At 38.2% G+C, this 25,338-nt stretch overlaps 1 protein-coding gene across 3 annotated transcripts in view; it reads left to right on the top strand.

The window, feature by feature from the left end:
- The window catches only part of LOC150103955 (spectrin alpha chain-like), an 850,682-nt gene that overhangs the window by 92,022 nt on the left and 733,322 nt on the right, over nucleotides 1–25,338 (top strand). The window lies entirely within an intron of this gene.

Below are 25,338 nucleotides of genomic sequence, written 5' to 3'. Positions count from 1 at the left end.
TCTACTCCCCTCTCCCATTCTATGAAAAATCTCTTCCATATCTACATGATAACAACCCCTGACCAGCTTATGTTTCAATCATATCCCCCCCCCTTCCTCCTATTTATGAGGCTCTGCAACTTACATTCTCTCAATCTGTCCTCGTAATCCACATTCCAAAGAACACTGACTACCTTTGTGAATCTTCTCTGAACCCTTTCCAACATATCCTCGTCATCATGAAAACCTGGCAACCAAATCTGTGCACGATAATCCATATGAGGCCTGATCAAGGCCTTATACAATGGAATCCTAACCTCTCTATTTCTGCATGTCAGGGTTCTTCGCATCATTGCTATTATTGGATGTGATGTCTTCACAACTTGTGCAATGTGGTCCCTGAATTTCAGGTCCTTGTCTATCATCACTCCTAGATCTCTCATCTCCTCTACTTCTGTTAAAGTTTCCCCATCAAGTGTACACTTGGCATTCCATCGTTGCTTACCAAATCTCAAAACCTTACACTTGGCAACACTGAACTGACAGTTCCACTTACCTGCCCATTTGCAATCTATTCAAGTCCTCTTGTAAGGCATTAACATCAGCCTGACTGTGCATTGATCTCCCCAATTTTGCATCATCCGTAAACAGCTGGATATCACTAGTTAAACCCAACCCAACATCATTAACATACAAACTGAACAACAATGGCCCCAAAACTGACCCCTGTGGCACACCACTAGCGACATTCCTCTTTTGGGATACTGCATCCTCCATATACAACTTTCTGATACCTGTCTAACAGCCAGTCACTGATCCAACACAGAAGTCTGTTATCCATTTATTTAAGAGCTTGTCATGTGGCAGTCTATCAAAGCTTTTGCAAAATCCAAGTACACCACTGTATATGCATCTCCTTTTTCCAAGGTATTTGTCACCTTGTTATAGTACATAATTAAGTTAGTGAAACATGATCTCCTCTTAACAAACCCATGCTGATAACCACAGAGAATACTGCTGTTATCAACCCATTTCTGTATCCTACTTCTAACTAATGTCTCCAGGACCTTCACCACAACTCCAGATATACAGATGGGCCTATAATTTGAAGCTACAGCCTTATCACCACCTTTATGCAGTGGAACAATTTTACCCTCCTTCCACTCCCTTGGAACCTGTGATGTTGTAAGACTCTTATTAAACAGGTATGCCAATGCTACTGCCAGTTCCCTGGAACATTCCCTTAAGATGCATGGTGATATGTCATCAAATCCTATCGCCTTATTAACATCAAGGTTATTTATTCATCAAATACTCAAATATATCTCTCCTTTCAATTCTTCCATCAATGGAACTATCCCCACCTGATTTCTAAGACTATTGTAATCACCTGCCTTATAATTCCACATAAATTCCTTTCTTCTTTTTACTCCCAAACGTCTGTTCATCCCCCAAGTGAAAACCATATGGTAGCTCTTTCCTGCTGGGGACATGAATGACATCTCTCTTACACTCAGATCCTCCAATGATAGGACCAAATCCAGAACTCTTGATCCTCCTATTGTCCCCTACTGCATGTTGACTGAGATATTTGTCCCTTAAGAATTCTAGAAATGTTGTTGCTTTACTACTGTATGTCATTTCATCTGTCCATATTATACTGCTGTAATTAAAATCTCTGATAGGGATCACTCACTTTGCACTTGCCAGACTTATCTGCCTGAAGATTTTCTGCTCATCACTGTCTGTGTTCCCTGACATATAGCAATGTCGAGCTAAATATCCTGTTCCTCCCACCTCTACCTGGTACCATATACTTTCAAAACTAGTAGAGCCATTTCCATCCAAATTCTCTACTCTGCGAGGACTCAACTCATCACTTATCAGAGCATTCCAAAATCTAGTTTATCCTTCCTATTCTTCCATAAATGCTATATTCTGTTAACATACAAGTTAACAATAATGACAATAATTTCAATGGCATTTGGAGGGAATGCCACTAATGCATTTTCTTTATTCCTGATACTCTTGCAATTGTGCCAAACATAAATACATTGTTAGTATTTGTATACCTATTATTAGTCTCTCCAGTACTCTATTTGACTCTGCAATATACCATACATTCTCCTATCTTCCAAGCAGTTATACCCACTAAAGACCACTCCTGCTAACATCCACCCTGTCAATTTACAGGTAAAATAATACACAAGTATTAGTCACAATACATAATAATGTAAAAAATAGTATAATAATGTAAAAAAAAAGTAATGTAAAATAATATATTGGAAGTTTTTTTCACTTGGTTTGGACTATAATAAATTTATTTAATCCTTTATCCAAGTGTAAGCAAACAAAGTTTGCACCTGAAGTATCATCAGGACTGAGGCAACTTGTGGTAAAGACTGACTAAGCTCTCATCACTACTTGTCTTAGTATCTCCCATAATGCAAAGCACATCTCCTTGCAGACATGTATAATGCTGTGCATTAAGGGAAAGACCACTACTCAGACCGGTTTCAACCTTTATTGAATGTTCAAGTACAGGTCAAACTCCAAAAACTCAGCATTATTCCCCTCAGTAACAGGCTCACCCTGCCTCTGAGAAGAACTTTCGGTGTTGGCTCTTCCCCGTGGCAGGCTCACCCCACCACTGAGCAGAGCTGCTCATTTGCTCATATGTCATCTGAGGGGTAACAGCAACAGCCATTCCTCAGTTAACTTCATGGGCTACAGCATTGCCATTCATCACCAAGCTTACAACCGGTTTCAACCTTTATTGGGGTCTCGTCAGTGGGAGCCAGAACCCAGAGGTGGTGATACTAAGGTGGAAGCAATGGAGAAGTCATATTTACCTATACGAGTTGCCAAAAGGTGTCTCACCTTATTATTAAATTACTCTGGATTTAGAGAAAAATGTTGGAAGTTTTTTCCCACTTGTATATAATAATTTAGCAACACTTTTTTCCACTTAGTTAGACTATAATAAATTTAGTTTAATCCTTTATCCAAGTGTAAGCAAACAAAGTTTGCATCTGAAGTATCTTCAGGACTGAGGCAACTGATGGTAAAGGTGGTCTAAGTTCTCATCACTACTTGTCTTAGTGATGATGAGATAGTATTAAGATACTACACAACTGGGCTAAACTTATCTGTTCGAATCACAATGCCCTAACCACAGAACTAAACCACATCCTCAACACTTTCTCAGCCAATGGCTACCCCTTCCAAAAAATATTGAAACCAGTAAACCACAACCCCCTCCCCCCCCCCCTTCACAACAAGGATTACTCTAAATCCATTACCATTCCCTACATCCGAGGCACCTTGAAAAAAATAACCAAAAAAACATGACTTGACCTCGTGTTACAGACCATATAGAAAATTGGCATCCCTTATCCGCTCCACTAAAGACCAACCACTTCCTCTAGACCTTCCTGGTGCTTACCAGGTCCCTTGCAGCTCTAAGCTGTCCTACTTTGGCCAAACAGGCAGGACAGCGAATATCAGAATTTCAGAACACAAGGACTACATTTGGTTTCACCAGTACAGTCACTCTGGTCTTGCATACCATGCTCTGGATACATGCCACAGAATATGGTGGAAGAAAGCCATGGTACTACGTAGTAAATTCAAATTTGAAAGGCTATTCATGGAATCAGCCTCAGCCCTAAGAAACAGTCCAAACCTCAACAAATTTGGTTGCATGAGAGACTGCCCCAAATTTGGGAGACTTACATCAGAAAATCTTCAGCTCAACGGCCAAGAATACCTACATAGCCCTCTACGGGGGCACCATCAGGACTTTTAGGAGAAACAATAGTTTCCTGCTTCGTCCTCATTTACTGTGGGTAATGCCTGCATGCACATGTCTTTATTTTAGATTCCTTTATTTTAATTTCCAATATTTCGGCAACGTGATGTTGCCGAAATATTGGAAATATAGATTAAAGTTTAATTTAATTTATATCCTGTGTACATTGTAAATTCCTTAAAATATTTAATAAAAATACTTGTCTTAGTATCTCCCATAATGCAAAGCACATCTCCTTGCAGACATGTATAATGCTATGCATTGAGGGAAAGGCCACTACTCAGACTGGTTTCAGCCTTTATTGAGGTCTGATCAGTGGGAGCCAGACCCAGAGGTGGTGATACTAAGGTGGAAGCAACGGCAATGGAGAAGTCATATTTACCTAGTCCTGAAGATACTACAGGTGCAGACTTTGTTTGCTTACACTTAGATAAAGGATTAAACTAAATTTATTACAATCTAACCAAGTGGGAAAAAACTTCCAACATCTTTCTCTAAATCCAGAGTAATTTAATAATAAGGTGAGACACTTTTTGGCAACTCGTATAGGTAAATATGACTTCTCCATTGCTTCCACCTTAGTATCACCACCTCTGGGTCTGGCTCCCACTGACAAGACCCCAATGAAGGTTGAAACCGGTTAGAAGCTTGGGTGATGAATGGCAATGCTGTAGCTCATGAAATTTTAACTGATGCTCAGCTGTTGCTGCCATCCAGGTCCTGGGGAGGGGCAATGAATGGCAATGCTATAGCCCATGAAGTTAACTGAGGCATGGCTGTTGCTGTTACCCCCTCATATAACATATGAGCAAATGAGCAGCTCTGCTCAGTGGTGGAGTGAGCCTGCCATGGGGTAGAGCCACCGCTGAGAGGTCTTTTCAGTGGCAGGGTGAGCCAGTTACTGAGGGGAACAATGCTGAGTTTTTGGAGTTTGACCTGCACTTGAACATTCAATAAAGGTCGAAACCGGTCTGGGTAGTGGCCCTTCCCTTAATGCATAGCATTATACATGTCCGCAAGGAGATGTGCTTTGCATTATGGGAGATACTAAGACAAGTAGTGATGAGAGCTTAGTCTGGCCTTACCATGAGTTGCCTCAGTCCTGAAGATACCTCAGGTGCAAACTTTGTTTGCTTACACTTGGATAAAGGATTAAATTAAATTTATTATGTAAAATAATATATACATACAATAATGTAAAAAAAAATCAATAAAACAGTTGTGGTTTTACAGAAGTGATTATGCAGTGCTGAATTCAGTTTCACAGGTTTCAAATCCAGTGGGTTTGAATACAAGGGCAAGACATTACACAAGGGTAACTGTGGGTCCAAAGCTGGGTTGAAATGCATGTATGTATGCATTTCAACATGAATGCCAGAAGTACCAGAAATAATGGAGAGCAGTTTTTGGTATTGTCTGCTCGATTTGGCCAAAAATTATAGGCATCAGTGAGACCTGGTTAACAGAAAATGATATATGTTAGGAATATGTTTTCAGTTATTTTTCCACCAATAAATAAATATCGCTTGGAAAGAGCAACCGTTTTTTTTTATTTTCTTGTCTAGCTGTGTGAAAATTCTTTTGTTTCACTTCATCAGGATAATTACATAAATAAACTAAAAAAACTAGAAAACAAGTAATAACAGTTAACATCTCTAGTGAAAATATTTGAACATGCATAACAATGAAATCTTGCATTCACTATTACACTGGCTGCTGGTTCATGGGTTGCTGTATACTACTGGTGGATATGGGTGTTGTTTTGATGAATTAATGAAGACTAAACTTAATGTAAAATCATGCCTTGTTTCATCATTTCAGTTGAATCTTTGAAGAGAAAAAAAACAGTAATCTTCGAAATGTTCATATCAGCTTACCTCTCCAGATCTGCCTGTCTGTCCTGTGTAGTGTAAATTCACAATACAACTGAGGTGTAGGAGGTTTCAGGTGATTGGAAATATTGTGGATTGAGTAGAAGGTGACCTTTAAATTTTGTTGGCAAAGCAATCTTACTATTCTGTCTGTAACCGATTGTATACATGGGAGAATCACTGCTCCTCTAAAGTCATAGTTTACTTGTTCATCTGATTGTTTTGGGGTTGATGTAGGATTTTTTTTTACTAATGTTCTATTGTAGCCATTTTTTGTCAGGATTGAATTCAGGTGTTGTAGCTCTTGGTTCCTTTTATCTATTTTGGTGGAAATTCTGTAGCCATGTCACATAAGACACAGATGATGCCTATTTTTTGCCCCAGATGGTGACGAGATGTGGCATGTAGGTAACATCCAGTATTTGTTGGTTTCTTTAGACTGAAAAGTTAAGTGCATTTAGTTTGGATACCTTAATAAAAATATCGTCAACATATCTTTCCCAAAGCCAGCCTGGCTGGCCGAGTGGTTAGCGTATCCGCTCTCCAGCCAAAGGGCTGCGGGTTTGAATCCCATCGTGGGCATGGATGTTTGTGATTGACTGTGGAAATAGTAGTGGTGGTGGTCAGCGGTAGGTGGCGTTGGTGTAGTTGCAGTCAGTTGGTGGATTGAGTGGTGGAGACAGAGTTGTAGAGCAGGTGCCCTCCCTCAATGAGTCTTTGGACTCCCTGGAGATGTCAAATAATAATAATAATGATAATAAAAATTTTTGGTTGTGTTCTTTGTTACTGGAGGGCTTTTTTTCAAACCAATCCATGAATGGGTTAGCTAACAAGGGAGAGAGAGTCCATTACTAGTCCTTCCTTCTGTTCAAAATATTCTTCTTGAAATTTGGAAAATGTGCTGTTGATGCAGGACTTAAAGAAATCCACTATGTCTGGTGGCCACAGGTCTTATAGTGGTTGTATGATTTCTGATCTTGGAAATTTTGGTGAAAAGATTTACAATGTCCAAGCTTGCAAATATATCAGTAAGAACCATTGTGATGTCTTTGATGTTCTCTATGAAGCGTATGGTGTTCTTCACACAAGAGGATGTTTGTCTGATATATGGAATTAGTAGGTTTGCTAGATATTTCAATAGCGAAATTGGAGAGTATCTTGCATTAGGTCACAGTGGCAAGTCTTGTTTGTGCAGCTTACTGACTCCATATATTCTAGGAACCAGAGGATGTCTAGATTCAAGATGTTTTTTTTTTTTTTTTGTTTCTTAAGACCAGTTTGAGGAAACAACTTTTCATAGGTGTCAGTGTCATTTAGAAGTGATTTTATTTTTGCTATGTATTCTACTGAGTTCACTACTACTGTTGAGTTGCCTTTGTTGGCTTTCAGTACTATGATGTTTTTGCCTTTCTTAATATATTTTAAAGCCCTTTGTTCTATTTTTGCAATATTATTAGTAGCTGGATTTGGTTGCAAAAGTCTTACTGCTCCTCTAAAGTCTTGAGAAAAAACTGTAATCTATATCAGGTGAACAAGAAAACCAGGAATTTAGAGGTGCAGTGATTCTCCCACATATACAACCTGTCACACACAAAATAGCAAAATTGCTTTATTAACAAAATTTAAAGGTGCCTTCTTACCCAAACAACAAGATTTCTAATCACCTTCATTAGGTATTGTAGGTGTAAAAAAATAGGCATCATCCTTTCTTTATGTGATAGGACCTACAGAATTTCCACCAACATAGAAAAAAGGAACCAAGAGCTACAATACCTGATTCAGGTGATTCAGGCACAAATCACAGTTGGCAGCAAATACAACTAAAACAAAACATCATATAGTACAGCAGCAAACAAAAATATTTCACATAGATTACAATTTTTTCTCAAGACTTTAGAAGAGAAATGATTTTCCCATATACACAGTCAGTCCACAGGCAAAATAGCAAGATTGCTTTGCCAACAAAATTTAAAGGTTGCCTTTACCCAATCAACAATATCTCTAATCACCTGAAACATCCTAAATCTCCAAATCTATCACTTAAAAAACCTGGTTCTGTGAGATCAGTTATAGTTGTGGTTTACACTACATGTGACAAACAGGCAGAACTGGAGAGGTATTCTGATTAGAACATTATATTGATGTTGATAATGAAAGAAGACATAAATCAGGGCTGGCAGCACATACAACTGAAACAAAACATCAATAGTATGGAAAGAAACAAAAATAATAATTATTATTTTTATCCCAAGATCTTCGTAGAATCAAAGACTTATTGCAGGAGGTCCTTTGTCATACATACATTCATCATACCATGTCTTAAATACATGCAAATTCTCTGCAGACACCACACTTTCAGACGATGCATTACAATCATTCACAAATCTCCATGCAAAAAACCCACTTCTCACTCCCTTGCTCACATTCTGTTTGTACAGCTTACAGTGATGACCTCTTGTTGTCCCCTCCTATCTCCCACAATTTTATGAAAAACCGCTTCAACATTAATCCTATAACAACTCCTTACCAACTTGTACATCTCTATGATATCACCCCTAGACTCTGCGAATTTCATCCTTCTCAACCTGACCAGAACCTACTTGAGTCAATCATCTCTGAACCCTTTCCAATATCTCTTCATAACCATTCTGCATAACCTGAAAACTCCATTACTTCAATAGTCTGCAACACTCCAGAGTCCCAATATCACTTTGGTCATTCGTCTTTGGGCCCTTTCTAATGTTTCCACATCACAATGAAAACTAGGTGACCAAATTTGAATACGATAGTCCATGTGTGGTCTGACCAATGCACTATTCATAGGCATTATCTCCTTATCTTTGCATGTCAGTATACTTCTTATCATAGCAGCAATACAATGCATAGCCTTCACAACACTTGCAATGTGTCCTCAGAATTTAGTCTGCTGTCCACCATCACCCAAAGATCCCAATTCTCCTCCACTTCCTGAAGTACAGCTTCCACCAATGAAGTATGTAAACATATATTTCTGCAATCCAAAGTGTAACACATTGCATTTATTAATATTAAAATTCCAACCCCACCCATCTGTTCAAGCTAGAAGGCTGTTCAAATTTTCTGTAGAGAATCTGTAGATAATTCCAACTAAGCATCATTAGCAAACATTTGAAGATCTTCACTTGAAATATCGTTAACAAATAGTTAAACATCAGGGACCCAAGAACAGAACCCTGAGGCATGCCCCTAGTTGCCTCCCATTTCTGAGACACTGCTCTATCATACACAACTTGCTAGTATCTTTCAGAAAGCCGATCTTCAATCCATCTAATCAGTCTGTTATCCAATCGCATCTTCTGCTTGTACAGCTTACAGTGATTACCTCTTGTTGTCCCCTCCTATCTCCCACAATTTTATGAAAAACCGCTTCAACATTAATCCTATAACAACTCCTTGCCAACTTGTACATCTCTATGATTTCATTGAATTATCATTGACATTACTATACACCAATTTGTTGTGTAGCACTCTATCAAATGCCTTTGCAAAGTCAAAGAAAATCACTGTATATGAATCTTTGTTATTCAATGCATGAAATGTAAGCTGATTGCTAAAACAAGACCTGCCCTTAACAAACCTGTGTAGGCCATCATAGAGAATCATATGTTCATCAAATCATTCTTGAATTCAATTCCTAACCAATTTCTCCATCACTTGGACCACAATTATAGATAAACAGACTATTCTATAATTGGAAACTTCTGTCATAGAACCATGCTTGTGGAGGTACTATTTTGTCTTTTCATCTCAGTCCACTGCTTAGGCATCATCAGGGAAACAATATTTGCAAAAACACACACAAATTGGCACAAACTAACTGGAAAAGAATGTACTATTTTAGAGTTCTGGCTGTTTTTTCTAAAGTGCCCTGGATATAAGGAACAATGATAGCATTATTCTAGTCAGCATGTTGAGAGGGGATGTGAGGAGATGGGACAAATTAATTTGTTAACCTTTTTAGCATTGTAGCCATTGGACAGGAAAGTTTGGCAAATAGAGGAGAGTCCAGCAGTGAGGTCATCCTTGGTCAAATAGAGATTGGAGGCTCTGTTAACAAGAGTTTTGATAATACTATATTATTTAGAGGGGGATGATGGAAAAGTGTGTGCATGTATCTACTTGTGTGGGTGGGTGGGTTTTCTGTAAACTGAAAAAGAATGAGTGCCATTGTCAAAACATGTAATTAGAGTATCAAGAAAAGGTAGACTATTATTATTTTATTTTTTCGATAGTGAACTGGATTCTGTGGTACTGTCTGTTGAGATGGAGGAGAAAGGAGTTTAACATGTCTTAACTGTCTGGTCAAACAGAAAACATTATTATTATTATTATTTCCCAAGATCTCATGGAGTCAAGACTCATCTGGAAGGTCCTTTTATCACACACACACACACATCTCATCATACCCTGTCTTAAACACACTCAGACTCCTTGCAGACACCACACTCTCAGGCAAGGCATTCCAATCATTCACAACTCTGCACGAAAACAACCTGCCTCTCACTCCCCTACTCACACCCTCTTTATACAGTTTCCAGGGATGACCTCTGGTTCTCCCCTGATCTCTCACTATTCTCTGTAGAACTTTCCATCATTGATCTTATAACAACCCCTTACCAATTTGTAGGTCTCTATCATATCTCCCCTCTTCCTTCTCTCCACCAGACTCTGCAAATTACATCTTTTCAATCTTTCCTCATACTCAACATTCCAGAGGTCAGAAACTACCTTAGTCAGTCGCCTTTAGACCCTTTCCAACATCTCTTCATCCTTCTGAAAACCCAGTGACCAAATCTGGGCACAATAGTCAATGTATGGCCTAATCAAAGCCTTATACAATGGAACAAGAATCTCCCCACTTCTACACATCAGTGTCCTCCACATCATTCCCAGAAGTCTTTGTGTTGTCTTCACAATTTCGGCGATGTGTCCCCTAAATTTTATATCCTTATCCACTATCACCCCCAGATCTCTTATTTCCTCTACCTCCAACAATATATTCTCACCAAGCATAAATTCTGCATCCCATCTTTGTTTTCCAAATTTTAAAACCTTACATTTTGCAACATTGAATTCACATCCCCATTTCCGTGCCCAATTACTCAATTTATTCGAGTGTTCGTGCAAGGCCACAACATCTTCACTACTCTTTATGGTTCGTCCCAACTTTGCATCATCTGCAAACAACCGAATATCTCCATCCAAATCTTTGCCAATATCATTAATATACAAGTCAAATAGTAATGGCCCTAAAACAGACCCCTGAGGGACTCCACTAGTGACTTTCCTTTTTGTGGATATCGCTCCCCCCATACACAACTTGTTGATACCTATCAGATAGCCAGTCTCCAATCCAATGCACTAATCTAATATCCAACCCCATCTGCTCTAGTTTGACTCTCAACTTATCATGAGGTACTCTATCAAATGTCTTTGCAAAATCTAAGTATATTACTGTGTATCCTTCTCCTCTGTCCAAGGAAGCAGTCACTTTATTGTAATAAGTAAGTGGATTACTCAAACATGACCTCCCTTTAGCAAATCCGTGCTGTCTATCAAAGATTATACCATTGTTGTCAACACAACTCTGGATCCTAGTTCTCACAAGCTTCTCCAACAACTTAACCACAACACCTGACACAGAGATAGGCCTATAGTTTGATGCTTGAGTTCGATCACCTCCTTTATGAAGTGGCACAATCTTGCCCTTCTTCCACTCTTTAGGAACTTGACCAAGTGCAAGACTTGTATTAAAAAAATATGTCAAGGTAGGTGTCAACTCTCTGGCACATTCCTTCAGAATACACGGCGATATATTATCAAGTCCCACAGCCTTATTTACGTCTAGTTTACTCAACTCCCCAAACATCTCTTGCTCACTTACAGTCAGTCTCTCCTCCCCATCATCAACTGCTCTCAATCTCTCCATGAAGTCACATTCACAAGATTGAAAGATCTTTATGAACTGCTCATTAAGTATCTTCACCACACATTCTGCAACAGCCTTTATATCAATGTCATCCTTCCATAAACATTCTTTCTTTTGCTGGCTTCATATCGAAAGAACTCCCTAGGATTCTTTTCGGCTTCATTAGCTAACTGCTGTTCATACCTCTCTTTAGCTACTCTCACCAACCAAGTCACCCTCCTTGCTTGGTCTTTGTAGACCTCATGAAATTGGTTACTTCCACTTCTCTTATGCTGTCTCCACAATGCCCTTTTTCTCTGTATCACATGCTTAATCTCTTTATTCATCCATCTCACACCTACCTTATTTTACCTTCTCATCCTTGGAATACATTTAGACATTCATATACTAAATAGTTTTTGAAAATCCCCCAAGCTGCATTGATCTCTTTTCCAGCTATCTCCTCATTCCATGCTACACCCCCAAGCTGTCTCCTGAGCTCTTCATAATCACCCCCTTGTAGTTCCACATATACCCTTTTTTCACAGGGACCTTTGCACTGCTGGCAACCACCCAGGTAATCACCTCATGGTCACTTTCACCAATTGGTGGATGATTTGACACTTCACTTATAATTACATCTTCTGATGAGATGACCAAATCCATGACCCTTTATCCTTGTGTGCCCTCTGTTACCTACTGTCTGAGGTAGTTATCCCTCAAAAACTCAAGAAACTCATTTTCTTTACTTCCAGTTGCTATCTTATCATTCCAGTCTATATTGCCATAATTAAAATCACCCATAATGATCACCCTTTTCTTATTTGCTTGGCTTATTTGACTATACATTTCACTATCACCACCATCCACATTACCAGGTCTATAACAACATCCCACCAAGTATTTGATTCTGTTCATCTCTATCTCACACCATACTGCTTCAAACCACTGGCCCTATTTCCCTCTTGCATCTCTACCTTGTATGGACATAACTCTTTCTCTATCATCAATAGCACTCCCCCTCCCTTTTTACCCCTTCTATCCTCACGAAGCATATCATACCCTTCCATCTCTATTCCTGTCAGGATGTCGTCCTCATCTAACTATGTCTCACTTATTCCAACAATCTTTGGGTGAACATCCGCCTTGTTTCTTATACTTCTAGCATTGGTATACAAACACAACAGCTCATTTCTGGATCTACAGCTAGTTCCACTGATACTACTCACTCGATGTGATCTCTCCATGCTGGACTGGGGCCATTTCCCTTTCTGCTTTTTCATTTTAGAACCCTTTTGAATTTCATCCATTTCCTGTTGATCCCTGCTCATCCCATTTCTTTCCTGCCTAGACATGCTCTTGCCTCCTCTTGGAGCATCCACCTTTCTCATGCTGTGTACCCCTGTCCACCCTGAGCCTCCCCATTTCTCTGCTCCTCTTGCACACCCATTCTCTCATTTTCTATACTCATACAACTCACTTCCCCATTCATTTCCACTTCTTCAATCTCTCCTGTCTTACTCTCCTGCTCTTCCACATCACTCCCCTCTCGATCTGATTCATTCTCTCTATTCACTTCTCTACCTTCCAGCAGCAGTCTCTCCAAGTGACTCACACCATAACCACTCAAACGCAGTCCATTGCTCCTATACAGCTCACTTCGTCCCTCAAACTCATTCCACACATTAACAAACTGTACTCCCATCTCCTCACACATTTCAGCCAGAATATCATTCATAATCCTTGCTCTCTGCCTCATTTCACCACAATCATACCTAGGCAACACACTGGCTACCCTTCCTGTCATGCTATTCTCTTTTATCTTTCCAAACAGCCTCCTGACATTCATTCTGACATGCTCTTTGTTCTCTCTCAAATCAATTGTACCAATTAATACAATTAACTCTTTTGCTTGCTCCCGCCTCATATCTAATGCCTCAATCACTCTACTCATTTTACCACCTGGAAAACATACCTTGTGCATTTTATCCTGTAGCACACCTTTAATAATGGAGTCGCCATACAACGTCACTCGCTCATCTTTTGTTAACTCTTTCATGCCATCATGATTTATTTTAATAGTTTTGACCTGAATTCTCTTAATTTCATTCCGCATCCGTTTCATTTCTTGCCTCATCCAATCCAATTCACTTTCCAAATCTTGCGACACATTCTCTTTATCATTAAATCTTTCTAACTTTCTAACTCTCGACCCCCCCCCTCCTCTCACTTTTCCTCTCATTCATCCTTCTTTGTTTCCATACTTTCGGTCCAACATACGTCCAACTTTCACTATCATTCTTCTCACTTTCACTCTCATTTATCTTTCTTTGTTTCCATACTTTCGGACTAACATGCATCCAACTTTCTCTATCATTTTTCTGACTTTTACTCTCATTCATCTTTCTTTGTTTCAGTACTTTCAGTCCAACATGCGTCCAACTTTTGCCATCATTCATTCTTTTTTCGCTATCATTTATTCTTTCGATTTTTTTCACTTGCGATTTCTGCATCACGCCATTTCTACTTTCATTCGTTCTCTCAATTTCATTTCTTTCTGCCACTCTCACCTCACTTTCGTCCCTTTCGACATCTGTTACGCGTTTCAAATCGCTCTTTTTCTTTTTCCCTAATTTTTTAACATTTTTTCGCCTCTCTTTCAAACGTGCACTCGCAACCGTTACTAACACTTTCTATCATCAATTTCATATTTGCATTCATCACTTCCTCATTCAGGTCACACTTCGCACACACCCTTCTTCCATCCGCGCTAAACATCCACAAATCATTTATGTAATCAAAGGAATATATATAACAGACCTCACACTTAGCGAAACGACTGAAATCTAAATTAAAATCATGGAATGGCAATGCTGCCACCTTTTTTTTTTTTTTTTTTTTTTCCATGCAGGTTACTAGGTCTAATAATAACGATTTCGTAATTAAGTTTAGGCAAGAAAAATCCCCCACACTAATAATACCGGTAGCGCACAACGTTTACAGCTGCTCTTACTCAAACAATTATGCATATATAATTAATTATTCCTAGAATAACTTATCTGAATCAGGAGCTCTTCTTAGTTACGTCCACAGTGCTCGGCTCACTAGCGCCCTCTCAACATATTATCAATGTATATTAATGAGATAGAAGTTGAGGATAGCAGTATCAAGAGCATGTTTTTCAAAATGCTCCATACAATTATTGTCTAAAGGGGAAGAGTGGGGGGAGCCTGTGGCTGTACCTTTAATCTGTTTATAAATAGTATCTTTCCAAGTGAAGCAGCGAATGAATGGTAAATTAAAAAGATCAGTGATATTCAGGAGGAAAACATTTTTTAATAAATTTAAAGTCTCAGAAAAATGGATATTGGTGTAAAGGGAGGTGACATCAAAGCTAATCATGATATCATTATTGTCTAAAACTAAATTCTGGATTAAAGATTTGAAATGAGTGGAACTTTTGATGTACGTAAAAGAAAGACCTGTAAGTGGGGGTTAAGGATTTAGCTAACTGTTTGGCCAACTTAAAAGAGGGGGAATCAGTACCATCCGCTATGGCACACAGAGGGTTATTGGGTTTATGAATTTTTGGCAATCTGCATATATGCAAAGTGGGGGGGGGGAATAAAATTTTTGAGTGTTTTAACTATTTCAGGAGCTCAAGATGTGACATTTTTAAAAAGCTTTTTTCATGTTTTCTTTTGAGAATTAGTGGGATCATAATCCAGTGGTTTATTAATGGTGCAGTCTCTGAGCAAGACATTCATCTCTGATTATATTTGCTGGTATTGATGACCACAATGGATGCCCTTGTCGACTCTAGTGATTATCATGCTGCTGTCTTTGCATAATTTATGGAGAGAGAGAGAGAGGAATTGGCTGTTAGAGAGATTCCTTCTAGGTGGTGTAGCATGAGAAATAATGGCTACAATGCCAGAAAAGATCAACAAATTCAGAACACCTCAGAAAAAATAGCCAGAACTCTGAAAAAATACAATATCTGCATGGCATTCAAATCTTATATAAAACTTGCTTACCTCATCTGCTGTCCTAATCAACCTCTACCTCCTCTGTCAATTAGAGGTGTTTCAAAAGTTCTTTGTTCCTTCCATTATCTTCTTCTTCTTCTTATTATTATTATCCCAAGCCATGGAATCAAAGATTCATCTAGGAGGTCCTTTTATCATACACACAGCTCATCATACCACATCTTAAACACACTCAAATTCTCTGCAGACACCATGTTCTCAAGCAAGGCATTCACAACCCTGCATGCAAAAAACCTGCTTCTTACTCCCTTACTCACACCCTCTTTATACAGTTTCCAGAGATGACCTCTGGTTCTCCCCGGATCTCCCACTATTTTCTGTAGAACCTCTCCAGCATTGATCCTATAACAACCCCTTACCAACTTGTAGGTCTCTATCATATCTCCCCTCTTCCTTCTCTCCACGAGACTCTGCAAATTACATCTTTTCAATCTTTCCTCATACTCAACATTCCAGAGGTCAGAAACTACCTTAGTCAGTCGCCTTTGGACCCTTTCCAACATCTCTTCATCCTTCTGAAAACCAGGTGAACAAATCTGGGCACAATAGTCCATGTGTGGCCTAATCAAAGCCTTATACAATGGAACAAGAATCTCCCTACTTCTACAAGTCAGTGTCCTCTGCATCATTCCCAGAAACCTTTGTGTCGTCATTTCAGTTACGTAATCCTCTTTTTCTGTTCCATTCGATTTATTTCTAAGCTCTCTGTTGTCATTTTTGTTATGATTTGTTTCAGATTTTCTCATTCCTCTTATATATCATTTGATTCATGTGTGGTTTCTGTTTTTAAATCAGTGCATTTTTAAAATTGTTATCTGGTATGGGTATCTTGTAAGGAATAAATTTTGTGACTCAGTTGATAGTTATTTTCTGCTTTATTTATTTATTACTAGGATTAATTAAGCTAATTTAAAATATGCAGTAATGCAGTCAGTAACTGATTTATATCCTCTGACTTGCCATGTATATTTATGTATTTCTTTATGTTCAAATACTGAGTTCATTGTTCTCATATAATTATTATTATTATTATTATATTATTATAAATGATAAAAATTCACAGTTTATGTCCATTTTGATTACATATATTTTTGCTAAATCTCCCTATGTTTCTTTTGTATTTTCTGTTTACTGCTTGGGCATTTAAATCCTCTAGTACCCTCTTCTGGTGCATATGCCCTGATTACTGTTATGTGACCTCTTAATTTTTGAATCTAATTTCTGTTAGTTCTTCATTCCAGTAGTTATAATATACAGTATTGTTCTTCATAGATTTATGTATCATAATCATTATACCTGATTTTGTTCTTTCTTCATTTTTTACTCTGCTGTAGATTTGTTTCTTTGGTACCATTTTGCTTTTTCTTTGTTTCTGTTACTACACATATCTTTATGCTGGCTTGGTTTAGTTGTTCATCAAGTTCATTTTTGTAGTGTGTGTGTGTGTGTGTGATTCTTCTGACATTCTATGTTGCCATTTTCATTATATGTTCCTTTTTTCGATTTCATGTCCAACTTTTCTTTGGCTGTGACTTGAAAATATATTAAATTTCCCCAAGACAGGTGTTACTTGTCTGTCGGCGGGTAAGCCCAGCAGTAGGGTTGCCATCTAGCACTTCAGGATAGGCATTTCTAACAGCATTTGCACTAGTGTCAACAGTGCAAATGCTGTTAGAAGGGTTGACCTTCTAACAGCATTTGCATTTACCCAGGGTTGACAATGGGAGGTTCTTTCATATGGTAGAACAAGAAAAAGGAGCAAGGCCATCTCCTCGGGACTTACGAATGGAAGTGGTAAAAGAGAGAGAGTGGCTTTTTTTGCATGAAGGCTGGTTGATCGGTGGAATGCATTGTTTGATGGGTAATAAAGAGCATGAACAATGAATCAGTTTAAGGAATGTTTTTAAGATGGGCCTCTCACGATGAGTCTTATGACTCCATGGAGGTCCTAAATAATGAAAATTAGAAAATAACTTGACATTATTAATATTCAAGAATGCATAAGGCACAGCTAATCTAAGTTAATGGCCACTTAATCAGGATTGGTGATGAGAGATTAGCAAAAAAAAAAGAAAAAAAGAAAAAAAACGTGTTTAGACAAAAATTGCAGTCAGAAAAAGACCCAGAGAAATACCATATAGATGTATTAATATTCTTAGTGTATTAGAAGATTAAAATTTAAGATGTGATCAAATCAGAAATCTGTCAAACTGATTAATTCAGTTAAAGTTGCTTATCAGAAACTAGTAATGAAATATGAATTTTATTAGACTGTCATATGAAGGTGTACTGAAAAATTGTGATAATCATCATGAAGGAATTGAGGTAGAACCATATAACTTACACATTATTCTACATATTCCCCATGAAATGTTATACACTTGTTACAGCATTGCTGCATCATTTCCAATCCTCTGAGAAAAAAAGTCTTTCCCTTTTACTTAAATATAAAGAGCTAATAAGCTTCATTTCGGCGATATAAATATCGCCGAAATGATCGGCGAGTCGCCGATACTTTATAGTTTACTGTATTCGGCAAGAAACTCTCTGATTCCAATCTTTGAGTTTCTTATTCGGTTTTAAAACAATGTGGGATTTAATATCCCCTTAATTTAAATAATAGTCTTTCCCTTGTTACACAAACCAGTCCTCAGCTGCAGATATGACTTCATCATCTGTGGTAAATTTCATTCCTTTCAAGCTTTTCTTTAAATTTGGGACTAGGAAACAGTCAGATAGGGCACAGTCTGGAAAATAGGGTTGGTGAGTCAGACATTGAAAGCCAAAGTTATGTATTGTTTGTTGGGTTTCATGAACAGTGTGAGTAGGTGCATTGTCTTGCAAAAATAAACTAATAAACGTGAATAAACGAAAAATAAAGGTTGAAACGGTAACAGTTTCATCTTTGTTGATTTTGGGTTTGGAACTTCTTTGGCTGTGGAAAACTTTTGTGTCTCCACTCCATTGACTGTTGTTTAGTCTCCAGGTCATAGTGATGAAGCCATGTTTCATCAACAGTCACAACATGAGCCAAAAAATTTGCACCTGATTTCTCAAGATGACCTAAAATCCTTTGAGAGGACAGCACATGTTTTCTCTTTTGGTCTTCATTTGAACATTTGGGGACTTACTTCCCTGAGAGCTTCTTCATGTCCAGATGTTGGTGGATAACCAGATCTCATTCCTTGGATATCCTCAGAGTCTCTGCAAAGTTTTTAGCTGGTATTCGTCTATCATCAAGGATCATGGCATGCACTGCATCGATTTTTTTCAGATGTGATTGCTGTGGAAGGTCTTCCTGACCTGGGGGCATATGTTGTTACAGGATGCCCAGTTTTAAACTTGGCCGCCCATCTTGCAACTGTTGGATATGCTGGTGGTTATCATCATCATCAAATCTTTCTGTGTCTACTGGCACATAAGGCTGTAATGCTGGGGTTACAGTCTCCTAAAGTCTCATGCAATGTTTGGTGAATTAAAGTTGCAGTCTTTTCTTGCAGCATGAAAAAAGTTGATAATGGCTGATATCTCTGTGTTTTCAAATGTCTTCAAAACATTTGACATGTTTTCTTATATATCCTGAATGAAAAATAACAAATTATTACAATTTGATGAAACATGGAAGTTAAAGGTTTGTAAGATATGTTCTTTCTTGTGGTTATATTAGTTGCTTTGATATCAATTTTGTTCTAGGTGTTTATCAGAACTTTTCAGTTCCCCCCCCCCCCCCCCCTTGTAATATCTGATATCTCACATGAGGGTGTATCTCAGAAATAATAATGATGATGATGATGCTGATATGCTGATTCTTTTTTAAAATTTTCCATGGATTTTTTTTTTCTGCTTTTACACATAACTTGTCCACATTTTTTTTCTTAAGTGTAGGTGATTACTAGCCAGAAACTTTTTATATGATTTCTTCTTTTCATGAACTACTTCTTTAACTTCTTGTGCCCATCCTGAGGTTCTTGTGTTCTTTTTAATCTTTGCAGACAATTCCATGCCTGGTTTCCTGGAAGAAAATCACTGCTTTTGTTTTTTAATTTTTTTTTACACATCACTCCCTTACACAAGAGCTTCAGGGTCTATAGCAATGCCATGTGTGGGCTAGGATTAGGAGCAGAGTAAGCTGTTAATATTCTTTTTAAACTTTTGGTTGTTAGTCCTTTGGAAATACTTCATGGGGGGATGGGGAATGACTGTTATGCTTTTGGAAGTCAGAAACTGTCAAACAATGAGTGATATGTTGGTAGGCGTGATATCATGGTTGGGAACGGAGTTGTTGTTGTTCTTCTTCTTCCACTTGTCCGGACATTTGTGCTGAATGCTCTTCCTTAGAGCTGCACGTTAGTGATGTTTTCCAGTGTTGTGCTTGTCAACAATCGTCCAAGATGCTCATCCTTGTTCACAGGCGTTTGTCCATCCTTGAAGTCTGATGGCCAGTCTAAGGTCGCTAAGGTAGCTCATAAGATTACTTGGCTATTGAAGAACAAGTAGAGATAAGGACATTGTTATTCATCTTAATGAGGCCTTGATACGTCTATATCTGGATTACTGTGCTCACGTCTGGTTTCCCTGGGTTTTTTTGGGATGAGGAAGTGATGCAGTGAATTCAAAAGAGAGTGCCCAAAATGATGAGTGGTGTGTGTGGAATGATTCCAGTGAGGATAGATTGAGGGTTTGTGGCAAACCCTCAATCTAGTTCATAGGTAAAAAAAGGAGAAATATGATAGAAACATTTACATTACTTAAAGTCTTTTATAGGATTGATGTAGGGGAATGTTTCAGCACTTGGTTAGAGGGAGCAGAACAAGTGGTCATCCCTGGAAGTTAGGTAAGAGTGTGTTTGTTTAGCAAGGGTATGATAACTAGATTTTTCACTTGGAGAGTGGTGAATGAATGGAATGGGTTGCCTGAATCGGTTGCGAGTGCTCTGTCTGTTAATGCTTTCAAGGAAAAAGTATATGATAGATTGTATGGATAGTTTGGGTCTTCCATGATGAGTCTACTCACTCCATGGAGGTGTCTGTACAATAATTTGAATTGTACAGACACCTTGATTTTTCATGAATTGTGAAAAATACTAGTGGTGATGATGATGGGCAGTAGATGGTGTTGGTGTAGATGATGATGGTAGTTGTGGTTCATTGAAGTAGGTGCCCTCCCTCGATGAGTCTTTGGACTCCCTGGAGGTGTTATGTAATAATAATGATGATGATGATGATGATAGCCAGTCTGGCCACCCATTATGAGAGTTTGACTCCATGGCGACACCTGAGAAAATAATAATAATTAATTCAAAATCATATTTTTTCTTCCATATCTTATTTGAAAATTATTCATATCATGCTACTTGAAATGATCCCATTCAAGAAGTTTATTCCATGTTTGTGTTGAATGGTAAATCACTCTCTCTCTCTGCTTTCTCTGATCTCTAGGATTTAAATAAATAATCTTATAATTATTGTTTAGAGAGTATTTTGTATTTTAGTTTTCTTATTCTCAGTAACACCCAATTACTGACACCATAGTGTGAGAAACAAACGGCCATGGCACCCACCTTAATAAGATATGGGATCTCCTTTTGTTGCGATGAGTGCAGCAATCCTATGGGCATGCTTTCCACAAGCATATGATAGCGATCAATGGGAATTTTGGATCATTCTTCCTGTAGGCATGTAATTAGGTCCTGGACTATTGTGGGTCAGATGTCCCTTGACCTCACTCTAGTTCATCCCAGTAGGGTTCAGATCAGGGCTCTGTGGAGGTCAGTCAATTGTGGTGGTGTTCATGCCCACAAACTACATAATAAATTTAATTTAATCCTTTATCCAAGTGTGAGCAAACAAAGTTTGCGCCTGAAAGTTTCTTCAGGACTGAGGTAAGGTGGTACAACAGCAGGCAACTCGTTGCAAAGGTGGAGCAAGCTAACATCACTCCTATCTCAGTATCTCCCATATCTCCCATAATGCAAAACACATCTCCTTGCGGATATAGATAATGTTATGCATTAAGAGAAGGGCCACTACCCAGACTAGTTTCGACCTTTATTGAGGTCTCTTTAGTGGGAGCCAGGCTCTGAAGTGGAGATACCAGGCAGAAGCAATGGCAGGTCATCTTTACCTATAGGAAATTTATTAAATTACTCTGGATTTAGAGAAAGATGTTGAAAGTTTATTTTTCACTTGGTTAGACTATAATAAATTTAGTTTAATCCTTTATCCAAGTGTGAGCAAACAAAGTTTGCACCTAAAAGTATCTTCAGGACTGGGGTAAGGTGGTGCAACACTGAGTAACTCATTGCAAAGGTGGAGCAAGCTAATATCACTCCTATCTCAGTATCTCCCATAATGCAAAACACATCTCCTTGCGGATATGTCTAATGTTATGCATTAAGGGAAGGGCCACTACCTAGACTAGTTTCGACCTTTATTGAGGTCTCTTCAGTGAGAGCCAGGCCCAAGTGGAGATACCAGGCAGAAGCATTAGCAAGGTCATCTCTACCTATTGGAGTTGCCAAACTGTGTGCCACCTTTTTAATAAATTAATCTGGATTTAGAGAAAGATGTTGAAATTTTTTTTTTCACTTGGTTTGACTATAATAAATTTACCATATTTTACGGTGTATAAGACGCACCCAAGAAATTTAATACAATTTTCTGGAAAAAACCTAAACTGTTGAAATATTGAAATGGCAATGTCATTTTGCCGATTTTCTTGCACCCATTTCAAAACTTCGGTCTCTAGTTCTGGCCACTTCGCAATTTTTCCACGTTCCGCGCACTTTTCTTTACGCAAATTGTACAAAATCTCCTTCTGACCACGCCAAGTTCTAATCATTTTTTCTGTAGGCAGAGGTCCAAAATGTCTTTCGGCTTCCCTATTCCCATGATCTTCCGCATATTTTACAACCTGCAATTTGTTAACTCGAAGTATATGAATGTTGCCTGTTTTTTTTTTTTCCATCACTAAAATCTACTGGGAAATATCAAACTGAACACAAAATATCTCAACACGTCAACTCAATACTGATAAACATCGGTAACTGATTACTCGGATAAGATATTGTGAAACTTGAATAGCGGCTCCCCGTTCTTAGCCAATGACACGCTAGAAGTCACGTGAAGGTCACGCATCAATTTGATTGCACCATTAACTGCCTATAAAGATCTTGGAACATAAAAAGGAGTGCGTATGACTTTGAAATGAGGAAACAATCTTTACCTTCATTATATGACGCACCCCATTTTTAAGATGAATTTTGAAGGTAAAAAAGTGCGTCTTATACACCAGAAAATACGGTAGTTTAATCCTTTATCCAAGCGTGAGCAAACAAAGTTTGCCTCTAAATCCAGAGTAATTTATTAAAAAGTGGCACACCATTTGGCAACTTCTATAGGTAGAGATGACCTTGCTAATGCTTCTGCCTGGTATCTCCACTTGGGCCTGGCTCTCACTGAAGAGACCTCAATAAAGATCGAAACTAGTCTGGGTAGTGGCCCTTCCCTTAATGCACAACATTAGACATATCCGCAAGGAGATGTGTTTTGCATTATGGGAGATACTGAGATAGGAGTGATGTTAGCTTGCTCCACCTTTGCAACGAGTTGCCTGGTGTTGTACCACCTTGCCCCAGTCCTGAAGATACTTTCAGGCACAAACTTTGTTTGCCCACACTTGGATAAAGGATTAAACTAAATTTATTATAGTCTAATCAATTGAAAAATAAACTTTCAACACAAACTACATAGTTACAGCATAGCAGCCTTATGACACCTTGCATTGTCTTGATGAAAGAGACAACGGTCAGTTCCTAAAAAACACCACAAAGAGAAACTGACAATGGTCAGTTCCGTAAAAAAACCACAAAGAGGAAGCATTGCCTTCTTCAAAATGTTCAGATACCTCTCAGAGTTCGATGTTTTGGAATTCGGACCTTTGTTTGTGGAACCACAAACAAAGGTCTGAGACCAAACAAGGAAAAACAGGAACATACCATCACTCTTCCACGTCTGAATTTCATACTTGGGGGTTACACATTCTGGTAAGAGACATTCACCGGACATATGCCACATTTACACCCATCCATCTGCTCACTAGAGGGCATAAAAACACAGCTTTCCAATCTTCAATTCCCTGCTGTGCATGCTCTTTGCACCACTGAAAATGATGCTGCATGTTGGCTTGGGTAATGTGACACTTGCATATTGTGGTCCTACCATGAAAACTCATGTTGTGAGCCTCAGTTCTGAATGCTTTTGTGCAGATTTGTGTTCTCAATGCCTAGAACTCCACATTCTATATGCCAGTTGAGAATGGCAGTTTTTACATATTATTCTTCGTAGTACCTTATGGTCACATTTGATGAATGTGGTGGGTTGGTCATCAACTGTGGGTAGCAGTTGGTTCTCTGTGCTTCCATCTTAGTATGGTATCACCGATTGACCCAGGATGGATCAATTTGTCAACAATTTGATGAACAGATAGGCCTGCAACATGGCATCCTATTACAATGCCTCTTTCAAACTCTATCAGTTCCCTTCTTGCAGCCATTTCACCCAGACACAGTTGCAGTGACTTGGGAGCATCATATTTCTCTCATTTATACAAGTTACAAACTCGTAACTCATTATATGGCATGATGCACCTTGCCCATGAGGGTGTCAATGGACACCATTGACTTCTTTCCAAGCAGTGTTTATTAATCTAGTGCTTCTCTAATTCTTTTGTTAATTCTCTCTTGTTTTCCATTGATACTTGTTACATTAATAGCATTACCATTAATTCTGTTGATTTCTTCCATTTGCTCACTTTTCACTGTTTGCTCTGATTCCTTAACAAATATATTAGGGTGTTTCTACAACCACAGTTGGCATGATATTAGATTGCTTTATACCAACATAGTTTAAAATTTTGATTTCAGATATAATTTCTAGCGTATTGAAAAACCAGGAAAAACCATCACTCTTCCACCTCTGAATTTCATACTTGGGGGTTACACATTCTGGTAAGAGGCATTCACCGGACATATGCCACATTTACACCCATCCATCTGCTCACTAGAGGGCATAAAAACACAGCTTTCCAATCTTCAATTCCCTTAATTCAATTAAAAAGAAAAAGCATAAAACCGATATCAAACTTTATAATAAAAATAGAAATAAAGAAAAATACACTATATTGAAAAATGTCAATGATGCTTTGTAGTCTAAAAATCTAAAACTTTATTTAATTAGAGGCCTGTTATTTTTTTTATTTAAAGACAATAACAATCTTTTCTCAAAAAAAAAAAAAGAAAAAGAAAATGATATGTTAAAAAAAGAGGAGGTGTTAAGTTTTTTAAAGCTTTGTGTAATCTCAAAGAAAGGTAATGAAGCAGATCTGATTATCAACACTTTTGCAACACCTCACATTTTAGTTTATTAGTTTCAAACATCTACTTTTAATATAAAAATTATTATTATTATTATTATTATACTGTGATTTAGAAATAAATATTATTTACTTTAATAAATTTAGTTTAATCCTTTATCCAAGTGTGAGCAAACAAAGTTTGTGCCTGAAAATATCTTCAGGACTGAGGTAAGGTAGTACAACACCGAGCGATTCGTAGCAAAGGTGGACCAAGCTAACATCACTCCTATCTCAGTATCTCCCATAATGCAAAACACATCTCCTTGT

This window comes from Typopeltis vanoorti, chromosome 8 (genome assembly GCF_054136105.1).
Source record: "Typopeltis vanoorti isolate ZY-2024b chromosome 8, IOZ_Tvanoo_1.0, whole genome shotgun sequence".
NCBI lineage: Eukaryota > Metazoa > Arthropoda > Arachnida > Uropygi > Thelyphonidae > Typopeltis > Typopeltis vanoorti.
Note: the sequence above shows the minus strand (reverse complement) of the source record. Positions and strands in the feature narration are given on the sequence as shown.